Here is a 16,104-nt window from a genome sequence, read left to right as displayed (position 1 = left end):
ACCGTCATCTGACTGGAGACAAATGTAACCGTTATAAACCATCTCCATAGTAACAAATATATCTTTTGGGGCTGCATGTTTTTCTTTAATCATGTGTGACATTGGATTTGTTGATGTGATCCTGCAACAAGTCATCTGACTGTTGAGCTTAGTCATGCAGACTTATCAGTTTTCAGTTTGATCTTCAATACTTGCTGTTAGAAGTTTCAGTCAGCTGTTTTATGATGGTGGAGGCAATGTTAAATTCTTGTTGCATTAAATTCTGTGTAGCTTTCTCATCAAAATAAAGATTGTAAACCTGCTTCACTTCAAACTACAGACTGTACTTTCTTGTTTTAAGTGGGCCTGGCCAACAACATCAAGCATAATACATGTTTAAAGGTATTCTGAGTAGGTCTAATTGAAAGGGTGTGGCTATGAATGGGAACCAGTCCCGTTTTTGTAGAGGCAAGAGTGACGAACAATCAAGTCTCATTGTAATAAATAATAAATGTACCAATTAGTCAGCGTTCAGGAGTCTTGGACTACATTTTAATATGTGCGAGTATCTAGTGTGGTAACACCTCAGTGGCTTAAAGTGTTTGGCTTTGCTTCTATACCATTACAGGACAAAAACATCCTGTTTCTTCTGTTCTCTGTAACTGCACTTTTCCACTATTTAGATAGCTCATCGTCCAAATGTGAAATTCCTCATTAATATTACTGGAAACAAGATATTGAATTGAGTTTTTTAAAGCTTAACATAAGTCATAAGGTACTCTAAAACCAAAAACATTTGCATAGAGATTTTACAGAGAATCTCTTCATTTGACTGCCGCTCTGTTAAGAAAAAAAACAATATGATGCTGCCACCACCATGCTTCACTGTGGAAAAGATTTTAGAGATAGCCACATACAGAGAGCAACAGAAATGTCCTTGGGCGTCATAGTGTGAGTTAAATACTCTGTTTTCCTTTCTATGTGATAAATTTGCTGGAGTTAATAATGTGATGTTCAGTTGGAAATGCAAGCAAACTTCTGTCTGAAAGTTATTCCACATCTTCAAACCAGTGACATCAACTTTGGTTGATAAAGCAGAGAACAATGTCAAGTTGATTTTTTTAACAATGTAAAATGTCGTTAAGTTCTTTAAAAGACAAATTAGATGGAGAGAGACAGATAAGGTTGATAGGTTGATTTTTTGTTTGTATTGTTTAAACTGCCACATTAAACACATTAAAATCATAAAATAAATACAAAGATATACAAAGCCTGTTCTTATTACCTTCACTGATGTCAACTCTCTGTCTGTCTGAAACATTTCAAACGTCTCTTTGACTCCAGCTATGCTCTCCTCATCATCAGATTAGTCATACAGACTTAGCAGTATTTCAGTTTGATGTTCTATATTTGTTGTTAGAAATATCAGTCAGTTGTTTTGTGACTGTCGTGGTAATAAGCATTAAATCTACCATACGCTGAATGAATCACAAAACTTTGTTTTTTATCTCTGTGTAATTTATTAAGAAGAAGCACACAAGAAATAAACAGAACTAGCATGTTTCCAAAGACAGACAACACAGGTGCTACAGACTGACTGACAGAGGTGAGCACAGATTATTTATCTAATCAGACAGGAAGAGCCGTTTCTTGCAAATGCAAATAGGGCCCCTGAGCCACCAGAGGGCCCCAAAGCTGCAAGTTCAGCCTCATCTGAGGAGAATTAAAATGGCCTGTCTTTATCTGCAGCTGTCTCATGTGTTTATTATATCACACACATGCTTTAAAATAAATGTAAGATGTAAATAAAATAAGCTGTAATGACAAGATGTGGATGGTGGATTTGTGGCATAATTAAGTCAAAATCGTTGGACGTCACTGTCACGCACATGGTCACGCAGTAGGTGACGTACGGATCACCGACAGGTATGATGGGAATGATTGATCTCTACCCATCAGTCCCGTTAGTGAGGATATTAATGACAAACAGCGCTATGGCATCATAATCCAGAGAGAATAAAACACAAGAAGAAGAAAACAGAGGAAGAAAAACAGCCTGAGGATAAAGGTAAGGCATTTATTCGTGATGTGGGCCGGATGAGGGAGAGGTGTAACGCTGGAGTTTTTAGAAAGTTTGTGTGTTATTTGTGCTGCTAGCTAGCTCAGCTAACCTCGGATCAATGTTAGTTGGCTGGCTAGGATTAGTATGCCCACAACCCCAGCTTTAGTGTTCGCTTCATGAAAGTTGGACTGTCACTGGACTGTGCTGTCCTGCCAGGGGACTGACATAAACTATATAAATATGGACAATGCGTCCCCACTCCCTTGCGTTTCCCAGGGATATGGGTGGCGCCATCTTGCGAGTTTGGAGCCAGAGTCTGCGCAGTACGGTCCAAGAGTGATTCATTTTTGTTTGATTAATACTGCACTCTGCTCGACCTCCACCAGTTATAATGAAATATTGCATTATAAATCATATTTATTTATTTATTTATTCTTTCTTTCTCCTGCTCTCACGGTCTCTACGCGATCGCTCTGAGGAGCGGTTGGCATGGCAACTGGAATCATCATGAGGTCACATCCTGTTTCTGTAGATAAAAAACTAAAACGAAAGTTATTATAAAAAAGACACTTGAACATACATCAGAATTATATTAACTACCGAAAATGAAAGAAACCCAAGGAAAGAACTGAGGTTTACGGTAAGTAAATGTACTTCCTATGTTTTCAAACCAACACACGTGTCCTGATGTGCGCTCAGTTATGAGAAGACTTCAGCGTGTTGTCGACATTCTCCGGAGAAACATTCATTTATTTTGTGACATTCACACTGCAAGCACATTTAAGAAGAACCTACTGAGGCCTGAACAGGTAATATTATTGTTTGGTTTGCATTAATATAGCATCTAATGACAGGCATTTAGCATGTAAGGGCATGTTTATTTAAAGGAACAGTATGTAAGAAATGTATTTCAATTAATCATAAAATGGCCCTGATATGTCACGAGACATGAAGAAATCATGTTCATTTCAAATACTTATATCACTGACAACAGTGGTCCGGCCAGGATATTGTCATTTAAAAGTGAGAGTTGCAGCCCTCAACTGATGTTGATGTTGTCATGTTGTGTTTTGGCCTGAGGCGCCACCCTCCACCTATCTACTAATCACGAAGTCAGTAGAGTTTCGTCATCCGGGTTGCCAGCTCTGCTCTAGTTACCGCAGCTGCAGCTACGAACGTGTCGGATAAAACATGTATAACGTTCCGAAACCTAAGACCGTTATGAATCTGAACTACGTCGTGACAAAGTCCGAAATAAAACAAGGATTTGTATAGGAGATGCCTTTGAAAGATGGAGACGGCTGAAAACGGAGAAGAATTTGAAGACAGACGCCAACGTTGCTAATTTTCTCCTGGCTAACTTACTTGTACATAATGTAAATGGACATTTCAAATATTCACGACAGTCGAACAAAGTTATGCATGTTCGTGCAAAGTAACGTTACGTTAGCGCATACAGAGGAGGTGGGTCATCGAATTGAAAAGGTAAGGAATTGTTTGGGAAATAAAAACGGTGAGTCGTCATTGCTAACATTAGTAATGCATTATGAGCCCGTTTCTCTGTCATTATGCTGAAACGCCGAGGAAAACATCATTAGCACGTCGATTATGGCAATGTGAAACATAATTGAGAGTATTGAGTAGCCTAACGTTACCTCGGTAACCTGGAGAACGTACTACTCAACCGTCAATTTAGTACGTTATTTATGTATGCGAGCGAGTAGTAGGCATACAATTCGGACGTACTGGGCAGCCATCTTGCCTGTCCTTTGACCCCGGATGTTTACATGTGACGCCGACACATATGACGCACACCGACGGATGCCGCGAAATTTTAAAGCCACCTCGGAGAAGTATTTTCGAAACAACCAACATTTTAAACTCAACATTTATCCTAATATACTTACATTTATAAACTTCGGTTGTCGTAGCTGTAGCTGTCACAACGGTCTCAGCCATTTTGTCTGATTTGATTTTCCCGGCGGCTCGTCTTCTTCTATGCTTAGCGGGCTCCCGCTGAATTGTGGGATAGTGTAGTGAGCTACCGTTGTATACTGTGGAGGTAGTAGGCCATCCGGGTATTTTTCGCCTACTAGTCGATGTCTACTAAGAATACGGACGTACTACTACTGTGACGTACTGCGTCTCGCCTACTGAACAGTACGTTAGTATGGGTATTCGGATGCACCCTGGGTCAGCCATGCCCCCAAGCCACCACCTGCACTGCCGGAGAGAAAAAAGGAAAACCCCTTTCCATGGACATTCAGCAGTTTAACAGACGATCATCATCATACAAATCCATGTCCCAGACCTCGACCAACAAACTAAAGTACGTATCCCCCTTCAAGCGAAAATTTTAATTAAAGTAAGATTGGTAGTAATAATGTTATCTGTCAGATTGAACTTAATGGGTAATTTAAGATGCAGAAATCCAGCATAAAGAACAGTGGGACTGGGGTTGATGTGTCTAGATAATGTCCAACATTTCTAATGTAACCATTGCAATTTATATATAACTGCAATGGAATAACTCATCCTTTAAGTTACATTTAAAATTTTGGTCATCTGTCTTTCAAAGCAGTAAAAAGATCAATTCTCCCTCTCACAGAAATAATGCACACTGACTACATCTGTCTCCATGAAAAGCATGGACAGTTCAATCCTATGTTCCAGACCCACTGTATTTTACAGGAATAATTTTACTTAACCTCAATGAATCCAATCAGATTATACTGCAGTACCTGACTCAATATGAGTACAATGAAAACAAAGCACTGCTTCTGACACGCCAGGTTAAGGAGGAGGACTCAGACGCAGAGGTAGCGAAAAGCAAAGGATAATTTATTCTTAACGAACACAAGCTATCAAAAAACAAAACAAAGTATCAAACAAAAAATCACTCCAAGGAGGCAAAACGAGACTATGAATAATCAAGAACAAAAAACTTAGCTATGACTTGATGTACGTAGGCTGGTATGCACAAAGAATCAACGACACGATACGTGACACACTGGCACAAGACAGGGGAAAACGCAGACCATATATACACAGGAGGGTAATGGGGAACAGGTGGAAACAATCAGGAATCGGGAAGACAATCAGACCGGTGACACAAGAGGAAGGGCAAGTGACCTGAAACGAGAGGAGAGTTAGACTTTCAAAATAAAACAGGAAACCACGAGACAATACGAAAACAATTCACCGCTGTGACAGAACCCCCCCCATCTAGGGCCGACTCCTGACGGCCCAGGCTGATCTGGATGATCCCTATGAAAATCCCTTATCAACTGTGGACTCATAACAAAACGTGACGGCACCCATTGTCTCTCTTCGGGACCATACCCTTCCCAGTCCACTAAATACTGCTTCCCTCTGCCCCGGTTGCGTACTGCCAACAGCTGTTTCACCTTGTATACCAGACCCCCGTCTACCAGTTCAGGCGGTGGCGGAGGCGCGACAGTCGGGACCAGGGGACTCTCTTTGGCTGGTTTTACCTGGCTAACGTGAAAGGTAGGATGGACTCGAAGGGATCGGGGCAGGCGAAGGCGAACCGCTGAAGGGCCGATGATCTTAGTGATCGGAAACGGACCCACGAACCGCGGAGCCAGCTTCTTGGATGGAACTTTGAGGCGGAGATCCTTGGCTGAAAGCCATACCTTCTGGCCAGGCTGGTAGACGGGCGCGGGTCGTCTCCTGCGGTCCGCAGCCTTCTTAACGCGGTCTCCTTGGCGAATTAACACCTGTCTGGCAGCTGCCCAGATACGGCGGCAGCGGCGGATCATGGCATAGGCTGAGGGGACGGAAACTTCTGGCTCATTCTCTGCGAAGACAGGTGGTTGGTATCCAAAAACACATTTAAACGGTGAATACCCTGTGGCAGAAGTGGGAAGGGAGTTGTGTGCGTATTCCACCCAGACCAGGTGTTTGCTCCATGTCGAGGGATTCTGGGACACTAGACACCGGAGGCCGGTTTCCAGTTGTTGGTTTAGGCGTTCGGTCTGGCCGTTGGCCTCTGGGTGGTATCCTGACGTCAGGCTGGCCTTGGCTCCAATGAGGTGACAGAACTCCTTCCAGAACCGGGACACGAACTGGGGCCCCCGATCGGAAACGTTGTCCTTGGGAAATCCATGAACTCTGAAGATATGGTTAATCATGATATCTGCTGTTTCTTTGGCTGAAGGCAGTTTCGGCAGAGCAATGAATCTTGCCATCTTAGAGAACCTGTCCACTACTGTGAGTACTGTGGTGTTACCTTGAGAGATCGGGAGCCCTGTGACGAAGTCCATGGAGATGTCGGCCCACGGTCTGGAAGGAATAGGAAGCGGTTGCAGCAGTCCCATGCGTGCACCGGTGGACGTCTTGTTCCTGGCACAGACCGAACAAGCCTCTACGTACTCCCGGACCTCCGGTTCCATGGACGGCCACCAGAATCTCCGGGAAATGGCGAACATGGTTCTCCGAACTCCCGGATGGCAGGAAAGCAGCGAGGTATGAGCCCAATGAATCACCTGTGGGCGTAACTCCACGGGAACGAACAATCGATTCTCGGGACACCCACTAGGTGGCGGAGTCTCACCATTAGCCTGCTTTACCTTCTTTTCTATCGGCCAAGTCACCACTCCAACCACACATGTCAGTGGAAGGATAGGTTCTGGTTCCTTGGCCATTGGCTCGGGTTCGTAAAGACGTGACAGGGCACAGGGGTGCATCTTACATTCCCGCTCTGAACGCTGAGACAGGATAGCCCCGATCCCCTCGTTGGATGCATCGACTTCCACCACAAACTGCCGCTGGGGGTCTGGTAAGGTGAGGATGGGAGCCGAGGTGAAACGGCGCTTGAGGGTCTGGAAAGCCGTCTCTGCCTCTGGCGACCAGTGAAACCGCACCTGGGGAGAGGTAAGAGTATGGAGGGGTGCTGCTATAGCGCTAAAACCTCTGATAAACCGTCTGTAAAAGTTAGCAAACCCAAGGAACTGCTGAACCTTTCTATGGTTATCAGGAGTGGGCCACTCAGTTACAGCGCATATTTTAGCTGGATCCATCTGCACCCTTCCAGGGGCTACGATGAAGCCAAGGAAGGAGACGGTGTCAGCATGAAAAACACTCTTCTCAACTTTGACATACAGTCCATTTTCCAGCAGTCTCTTCAGGACTTGGGAAACGTGCTTGATGTGCGAGTCAAGGTCATGAGAATAGATGAGTATATCATCTAGATACACATACACAAATTGATCTAAGAAGTCTCTCAAAACGTCGTTGATCATAGCCTGAAACACTGCTGGGGCATTAGTGAGTCCGAATGGCATTACTAAATACTCATAATGACCACTTGGTGTATTGAAGCCGGTCTTCCATTTGTCCCCTTCCCGGATTCTGATCAGGTGGTAGGCGTTGCGGAGATCTAGTTTGGTGAAGATTTTGGCCTGCTGCAGCTGGTCGAACACCGAGGTCATAAGGGGAAGAGGGTAGCGATTTTTTATGGTGATGTCATCGAGGGGGCTGTAGTCAATACATGGTCTAAGAGAACCGTCTTTTTTATCTACAAAGAAAAACCCAGCACCCGCTGGAGACGATGAGGGACGGATGAGCCCTGCTCTGAGAGAGGTCTCAATATATTCTTTCATGGCTGCTTTTTCAGGACCCGAAACAGAATACAGGCGTGACTTTGGTATTGTGGAGCCGGGAATCAGGTCTATGGCACAGTCATAAGGTCGATGTGGGGGGAGTGAAGTAGCCTTGGTCTTGTTGAAAACTTCCCGGAGGTGGTGATAACAGGAGGGAACAGTGCTCAGGTCCGGGTAATCCGATTCTGTAGCAGGTATGGCAGAAACATAATGAATCCTGGTGACTGGCTCCCCCTGAGGTGGGGTAGTGAGACAGCGAACCAGACAGTCTTTTCCCCACCCCAAGATCTTTCCCGTTAACCAGTCGATATGGGGGTTGTGTTGAAGCAGCCATGGGTGTCCCAGAATGAGTGTATGTGTCGGTGACTTGAACAGAAAAAAACTCATTTCCTCATGATGACCGTGAATATGTAGATTGAGGGGTTCAGTGGTGTGTGTAATGGTGAACAATTCACTGCCATCCAAGGCGCTGGCCTTGATAGGTTTAGTCAGCTGTTTAACTGTGAGCCCCAACCTCTCTGCTAGACCCCAGTCCATCAAACTCTCATCTGCCCCCGAGTCTATGAGTGCTTTTAGTTCGGTAGAAACAGTGTTGTGTGTTACCTTAACCGAGGTGAGGTTACGAGGTGCTGAGTCCGATGCCGTGAACTGGCTCACCACTGTCGATTTCTTGGCAGGACAGGAAACGATGAGATGACCGGTCCCTCCGCAGTAAAAGCACCGACCTTCCAGCTGTCGTCGCCGCCGCTCCTCCTGTGTCAAACGGGTCCTACCCACCTGCATGGGCTCCTCCTCGCCCTCCTTAGAGCGAACACGGCTGGGGACTGACGAGTCTGGTGAAGGTTCTGCCGGGAGTTTACTGCTGTGTAATTTGAGTACGCGGATTCTATTATCTGTACGAATGGCAAGAGCAATGAGGGAGTCCAGATCGGGAGGTAGATTAAGGGGTATTAACGAATGTTGGATGGGTGCAGCTAGCCCTTGGAGGAAGACATCGTAGAGGGACGTTGAATTCCACCCACTCTCCGCGGCCAAGGTGCGGAAACGGATGGCATAGTCGCAGACTGAGTCGTGGCCCTGCTTTATCCCATTGAGCTCTCTTGCCTTCTCACGGTCGGTGGAGACTGGGTCAAAAATCTGCTGTAGTGTGTCTGTGAATATTGAGAGAGAGCTGCATAGTGGTGAGTTACGTGACCATTCGGCTGTGGCCCAGGCCCGAGCTCTACCAGACAGGTGGGATATTATGAAGGCAATCTTAGACCGATCGGTGGGGAAGGCGTGGGGTGAGTGTTCAAAATGGATGGAGCAATCTATCAAAAAAGGCTTACAGTGTCCTACCTCTCCCGAGTAACGCTCCGGAGGGGCTAATCTAATACCCCCACCGACAACAGGCACAGTCTGGGCTGAAACAGCGGCGGGGGCCGGAAATTCCGGTGCTGTAGGTGGTTCAGATGCTGAGGGGGTTACGGTCTCTCTGGAAAAACGGTCGAGCAGAGCTTGGACTCTCGACGAGAGAAGGCCTAGTTGAGTCGCCATGGCAGTCTGAAATTCCTCTTGTCGAGAAATGCGGTCTTCTTGTGCCCAAAGAGCCGCCGTCATGGAGTCTGCCTCTGCTGGGTCCATACTGGCCAGTGTGTACTGACACGCCAGGTTAAGGAGGAGGACTCAGACGTAGTGATGGCCATCTGACACCCGAGGCTCCGACACATGCGCCGTAGCTCATGAAGCAATTGTATCGAACCACTGTGCCGAGGCGTGGTTCGGTCACGTGACTAGTGACGTTTGAAGCACTTGAGTGACGTTCGAAGCAGTTCAAGTGCTTCGAACGCTTCAGCGGCAAACGAATCACCTGAGGGCTTCGGTTTGTCATGTGAATCACCTGGTGGGATCGAGCGTGTTCAGGGATATCTCGGATATCCTATCCCTATTTAGTGATGCTCATTTGAATGTTTCTTTGCAGAGTAGGTTGGTTCGTTGCTGTAGTTGGAGTTAGTTGCGTATATTGTGGAGATAGATCGTAGATTCCGAGAGAAATAGATGAATTACATGATAACACTAGATTGATAGATAGACATAGTTACATAGATAGTCATAAATAGCGTTATATATAGATAAGACAGAGAGAGAGAGAGATACAGATAAGATACAGATATATAGTCAGAAGTGCGTGTATAGTTTTGGTTAGGACAAATCACGTGTTTTGTGACGTATGAACCATTTCACTGCTTCATTCAGAAACCCTGTCACTGGTTTGGTTGTCTCGGTTCTTCGGGAGAGATCAGTTGAGTCTTCGAAGCAAATAATGACTGAGTCAAGAGAGATTTGGTTTGACACTGTTGCATTCAGTACAAATATTTTGTAACACTACTAAACCCATGACACCGAGAGCAAAAGAAAATAGTTGATGTAAGTGCTGAAACATAAACATTAGTGCAAATTAGCGAAGGTTCATAGAGTGTAGTAGTGACGTAATCAAAATGGTCCACTGACAATGGCACTTCACTGATGAGGTTCGTGGTACACTGTGAAAGCACCGGTCTTTCGTTAGTAAAACAAGGGTTCGATTCCCATTTGTTCTCTATTTATTTTATTGTTATATATATATATAATTTTCTTATAATAAACTTTAAACCACATATCCATGTAATGCAGTCGAATAGGAATGTGCATGGCAAATCAAGTCCCATACAAGCATGAACCAGTATGACACGTCTCCATTGCACTACATTTTATTGTCCACTAGATGTCCTAATAGAGCACTGTGTCACTGAAGCTTCGAGTAATGAACCTTTTTTTGAATCACTTGTCGAGGCTTCAACAAAGCCTCGACTGGCCATCACTACTCAGACGCAGAGGTAGCGAAAAGCAAAGGATAATTTATTCTTAACGAACACAAGCTATCAAAAAACAAAACAAAGTATCAAACAAAAAATCACTCCAAGGAGGCAAAACGAGACTATGAATAATCAAGAACAAAAAACTTAGCTATGACTTGATGTACGTAGGCTGGTATGCACAAAGAATCAACGACACGATACGTGACACACTGGCACAAGACAGGGGAAAACGCAGACCATATATACACAGGAGGGTAATGGGGAACAGGTGGAAACAATCAGGAATCGGGAAGACAATCAGACCGGTGACACAAGAGGAAGGGCAAGTGACCTGAAACGAGAGGAGAGTTAGACTTTCAAAATAAAACAGGAAACCACGAGACAATACGAAAACAATTCACCGCTGTGTGACAGCTTCATTCAAACTAGAATACATTCAGAGGTACAAGGTTACTGACCATGCCCAGATTATAATAAGAGTTCCACTGGGGGTCCTTCAACTGATGGAACCATACTTCATGATAGCATAGCTGTGGGTAGGAGAAAACAGAGAAGATGAAGAGCTAAGTACACTACAATGAACTATGCATAAAGTGGAAAGTGCATGTTTTTCAGTTTATGCAAACAGTGGCTACAGTGACCTGTTTTTGAATAGCACTGTTGGCACTGTCTCCACCGTTGGCACTGTCTCCACTGTTTGCCATGTCTCCACTGTTGGCACTGTCTCCACTGTTTGCCATGTCTCCACTGTTGGCACTGTCTCCACTGTTTGCCATGTCTCCACTGTTGGCACTGTCTCCACTGTTTGCCATGTCTCCACTGTTGGCACTGTCTCCACTGTTTGCCATGTCTCCACTGTTGGCACTGTCTCCACTGTTGGCACTGTCTCCACTGTTTGCCATGTCTCCACTGTTGGCACTGTCTCCACTGTTTGCATAAACTTGAAAACATGCACTTTCCACTTTGTGCATAGTTCACTGAAGTGTACTTAGTCCTTCGTCTTCTCTGTTTTCTCCTACCCACAGCTATGCTATCATGAAGTATGGCTCCATCAGTCGAAGGACCCCCAGTGGAACTCTTATTATAATCTGGGCATGGTCAGTAACCTTGTACCTTTGAATGTATTCTAGTTTGAGTAAAGCAGTGTTTAATGAACTACTGCTGGCCAGTGTCTTTTTGATGATATCAGTATAGCTGCAATTCCCCAGATTGTTTTTGGTTGTACTCGTATTGAGTCAGGTACTGCAGTGTAATCTGAATGGGTTCATTGAGGGCAATTATTGAGGGCAATCAAATGATTCCTGTAACATACAGTGGGTCTACTTCTTACACACACCTCTCGATGCAATTTAGACACATCTTCACTGATGTGACCTGGGGTCATCGGGTGTTTCGGGTCTTTCAACATCATACACTCTCTCCCAGGCCACCCAGCCGGAGTTGATCAGGCCCCAACTTGTTTCTAAGTAGCTTGTGTCCACGGATTAAACCACTTGATCCACAGCCATCTTGATGCCTTCTCTGCGGCTTCCGAGATCTTCCTAATGGCTCTCTTACTGTGCAGCCCTCTCACTCCCAGCCTCTTGATTGCCCTAAAGAGTGACTGGCCTGCGAAACCTCTGCACCCAACTTCAGTGTTGTTGCACCAGGTCCTCCATCGCCTGCTTCGGCATTCGCTTGCCAGCTCTTCATACTTGGCCCTCTTACTCTCATAGGCCTCCTCCATTCAGTCTTATTCCTGTAATTGTACAGTTATTGTACTTTGTTGCTCACCTAATAAATGTGTCATGTAAGTGTTGTCATGTGAAACGTGGAAGTCAGTAAAGTCAGTGGTGTGTGGATAGATAGATAGATAGATAGATAGATAGATACTTTATTAATCCCGAGGGAAATTCGAGTTTTTGTTTTTTTTGTTTTTTTTTGATAGAAAATAGTGCATGAGTGAAGGATTTGTGTAGGACACATGAAGATAACCTAAATTAGACATAAAATGCCAGAGGAAAGAAGCAGAGAGAGGGCAGCTGACTATCCTCATTCTGTTCAGCAGTATTTCCATTGTGTTTAAGCCTCTCAGTCTCCATCTATAGCATCCTCTTAGTGAGTCCATAGTTCCCACTTACAATGTGTGGCCAGTTCAAAGCCTATCAAATGAAGACTCAACAAGGTTCACAAAAACATCACAAAAAGCTTCCAACATCAATGTGTCATACATTTAGCATATAAACTAAATAATCTCTAACACCAAGTATAAAGAGAGAAAAACACACCACAATAATGTCAATGTTTACATGCAAAAGTATTAACCAATGTTTGTTTAATGACTCAGCACTTCAGTGTTTTCTAAGCACATTTCCTTAAAGGTGCAGTAGGCAGGATTGCGAAGATCCAGGACTTAGCCAAAAAATTTGAACATCGACAACTTCTCAGCCCCTCCCCCCTTTCCGCTAAAGCCCAAAACGGTCTCCCAAGCCCCTCCCCCCACAAGGGAGAGCTGTGCACTATAGAGCGCGTGCATATTGGCCCTGGAATACTGTGCACGAGCAGAGAACCGAGAGAGAGCGAGTAAACAATCTAGCATGGAACACACCGACGTAACAACAACAAAATAGTTTTTATAATACCCTTCGTTATTGCTAAATAATTTGACCTAAAGTACAACGATACAGTCGTTATACTTTGGGTCAAAATATTTAGCAATAGTCAACTTTAGGACAAAACCAAGGATGGATGTTTCTGAAAGTAGCCTACATCGGTGATGTTTGCTATCAGTAACAGTTAGAAGCATTCATTGTGGCGTTTTATTCCACAGTTTAGATTTATCAATTTGCTATGTGGTAGATATATGACCGCTACCTGTTGATGTGGTTAGACGTTCGAGAGTGAAGCTGAGACACAGGCCTCAGACGAGGATTACATCCCAGCTCCTTCTACACGCCCGGTTAAATAAAAATTAACACAGTCAGGCTACATTCTGATAGCCTGGTCGTCACCATCCTACGTTTCCGCCCGAAATTTGATTTCGGTCTGCACCTCAGTCTGGCCAAACTGCCCTTCTAAGCTTCGCGTTTGATCGGACCAATCAGCGAACAGTTGAGTGATGACGCGAAACTCGCATGCCGAGTTGCTTCTGTAGTCCAGCGAAGCTTGTAGTTCCACAGCATAGCAACAATGGCGACGGAGGAAGAGACGCTCGAAGCCATCCGCGAAGTTGTCTCAACTCTCGAGAGCATCACGGAATTAAAACCAGAACAAGAGGCTTGTCTTGTCAATTTTATAAATGGCAAGGACAACGTAGCTCTCCTTCCAACTGGCTTTGGGAAAAGTTTGATTTATTTAACTGGAAGCGGAAGTGGTAAGCGTATGAGCCTGAACTCCGGCGCACAATATATACGTTATTACCAAACGTTGCTGATTGGTTAAGGGAACTCCAATGATTTCTAACCTCAAAAAAAACATCCGCCCATTACGGAGACAGATTCCTATTACATTGGGCCAGACTAACGTGCAGACCGAAATCAAATTTTGGGCGGAAACGTAGGATGGTGACGACCAGGCTAACATTCTGATGCACTGTAGGCTCAATTTTGGTCAATCAAAAATCTGTGTAGTAGTTTTTTGAGGACAGCCTGAAGATGCTCTTGCACATTTAGTGTCAATTGAGCAAAAATTGTGGGTGGAGATTGGTTTAATAAGTTTTACAGTTTTTGAAGTGAGTGATAGACTTCATAATTTCCTGTGTACTTCAGTTCAGTTCAGTTGCTTTTAATGTCCCCTAAGGGAAACTTGGCTTGCAGACAGGTTAAAAAATAGACAACTATAAAAACATAATAAAAAAAACATAATCACATGTAAAAACAAGACAGACAAATCACAAGCAACAATCAGATTGATACGGTTCATTTTGTATTCTTTTTAGATTGGTTCAATAGTTTCTCCAGACATGAAAAAGTATAGGAGATGTTTCTTTACCTGCTTGACAGTTTGACTGAGACTCCAATCTTCCACAGAAGCGTCATTAGTCCTTACATTAAATTCATTATGGACGTGGACGTAAAAAATCATTGTTTTATTTTATGGCCTTGGTGCCCTGGCTTTTGGCCTTTGTGCTCTCAAAAAACTGACAAGACAAAAGGCCAAGTGGCCTTTGTTAGGGAGGAATTTGTGATGATGCCGATGAAGAAGAAGAAGTACCAGAGTCTTGTATGTCTTAGGCTGAAGGAGTTTATTTAGGCTCGATCGAGGAGAACAGAAGCTTCGTCATCACAACGTACGTGCATGAGTCCACCTCAAATTCTAAGGGACAAACAGTGAACTCAGATTCTTATACTAGCAAGCAAGGCCGAAGCAGCAAACGGGAGATGTGTTAGTATCCCATTGGCCATTGTACATAAACATGAAGATAAGCATTCACACCAGCTAGGAAATACAAATTGTCAGACAATGACGGAGGGCATTATCATCTAACTCTACAGCTATGCCTGTAATGCAAAGTATCCCCCAGAGAGTGAGATTGAAGACGCCAACAGAGGGACCTTGGTCTTGGTATGTTCGTCAGAGAGAAAATAGGGCAGATAACTGACACCATAAGTAATCACACATTAACCACACAAACTATCCATAGGGAAGAGAAATTATTCAATAACAGCCTTGACCCTAAAATGACGAAATTCCAGGCCTGGTATCAGCGCAAGGCTAATTATTGATCTGGTCTTTATTCAAGGTTCAAGGTTCAAGGAGTCTTTATTGTCCCCGAGGGGCAAATTGTTCTGCAGCCAGCAGTCACAGACACAGTCGACAATATTAAAAACAATGTTAAAAAACAACAACAAACATCAAGCACAGAAGACAGAATAAAAAGTCACTTATTAAGAAAACCTATGGCAGCAGGGATAAAAGATTTCTTGAGTCTGTCTGTCCTACACCTTGGCATAATATACCTGCGACCCGACGGAAGCAGTACAAACTCACCGATCAGGGGATGGTTCAGGTCGATGAGGAGTAAGCGGGCCTTACTTAAAGGTGCAGTAGGCAGGGTTGCGAAGATCCAGGACTTAGCCAAAAAAATTGAACATCGACAACTTCTCAGACCCTCCCCCCTTTCCGCTAAAGCCCAAAACGGTCTCCCAAGCCCCTCCCCCCACAAGGGAGAGCTGTGCACGATAGAGTGCGTGCATATTGGCCCTGGAATACTGTGCACGAGCAGAGAACCGAGAGAAAGTGAGTAAACAAACTAGCATGGAACACACCGATGTAACAACAACAAAATAGTTTTTATAATACCCTTCGTTATTGCTAAATAATTTGACCTAAAGTACAACGATACAGTCATTATACTTTAGGTCAAAATATTTAGCAATAGTCAACTTTAGGACAAAACCAAGGTTAGGATGTTTCTGAAAGTAGCCTACACCGGTGATGTTTGCTATCAGTAACAGTTAGAAGCATTCATTGTGGCGTTTTATTCAACAGTTTAGATTCATCAATTTGCTATGTGGTAGATATATGACCGCTACCTGTTGATGTGGTTAGACGTTTGAGAGTGAAGCTGAGGCACAGGCCTCAGACGAGGATTACATCCCGGCTCCTTCTACACGCCCCTGTG

This window comes from Chelon labrosus (genome assembly GCF_963514085.1).
Source record: "Chelon labrosus genome assembly, chromosome: 2".
NCBI lineage: Eukaryota > Metazoa > Chordata > Actinopteri > Mugiliformes > Mugilidae > Chelon > Chelon labrosus.
This window is presented reverse-complemented; position numbering follows the sequence as displayed.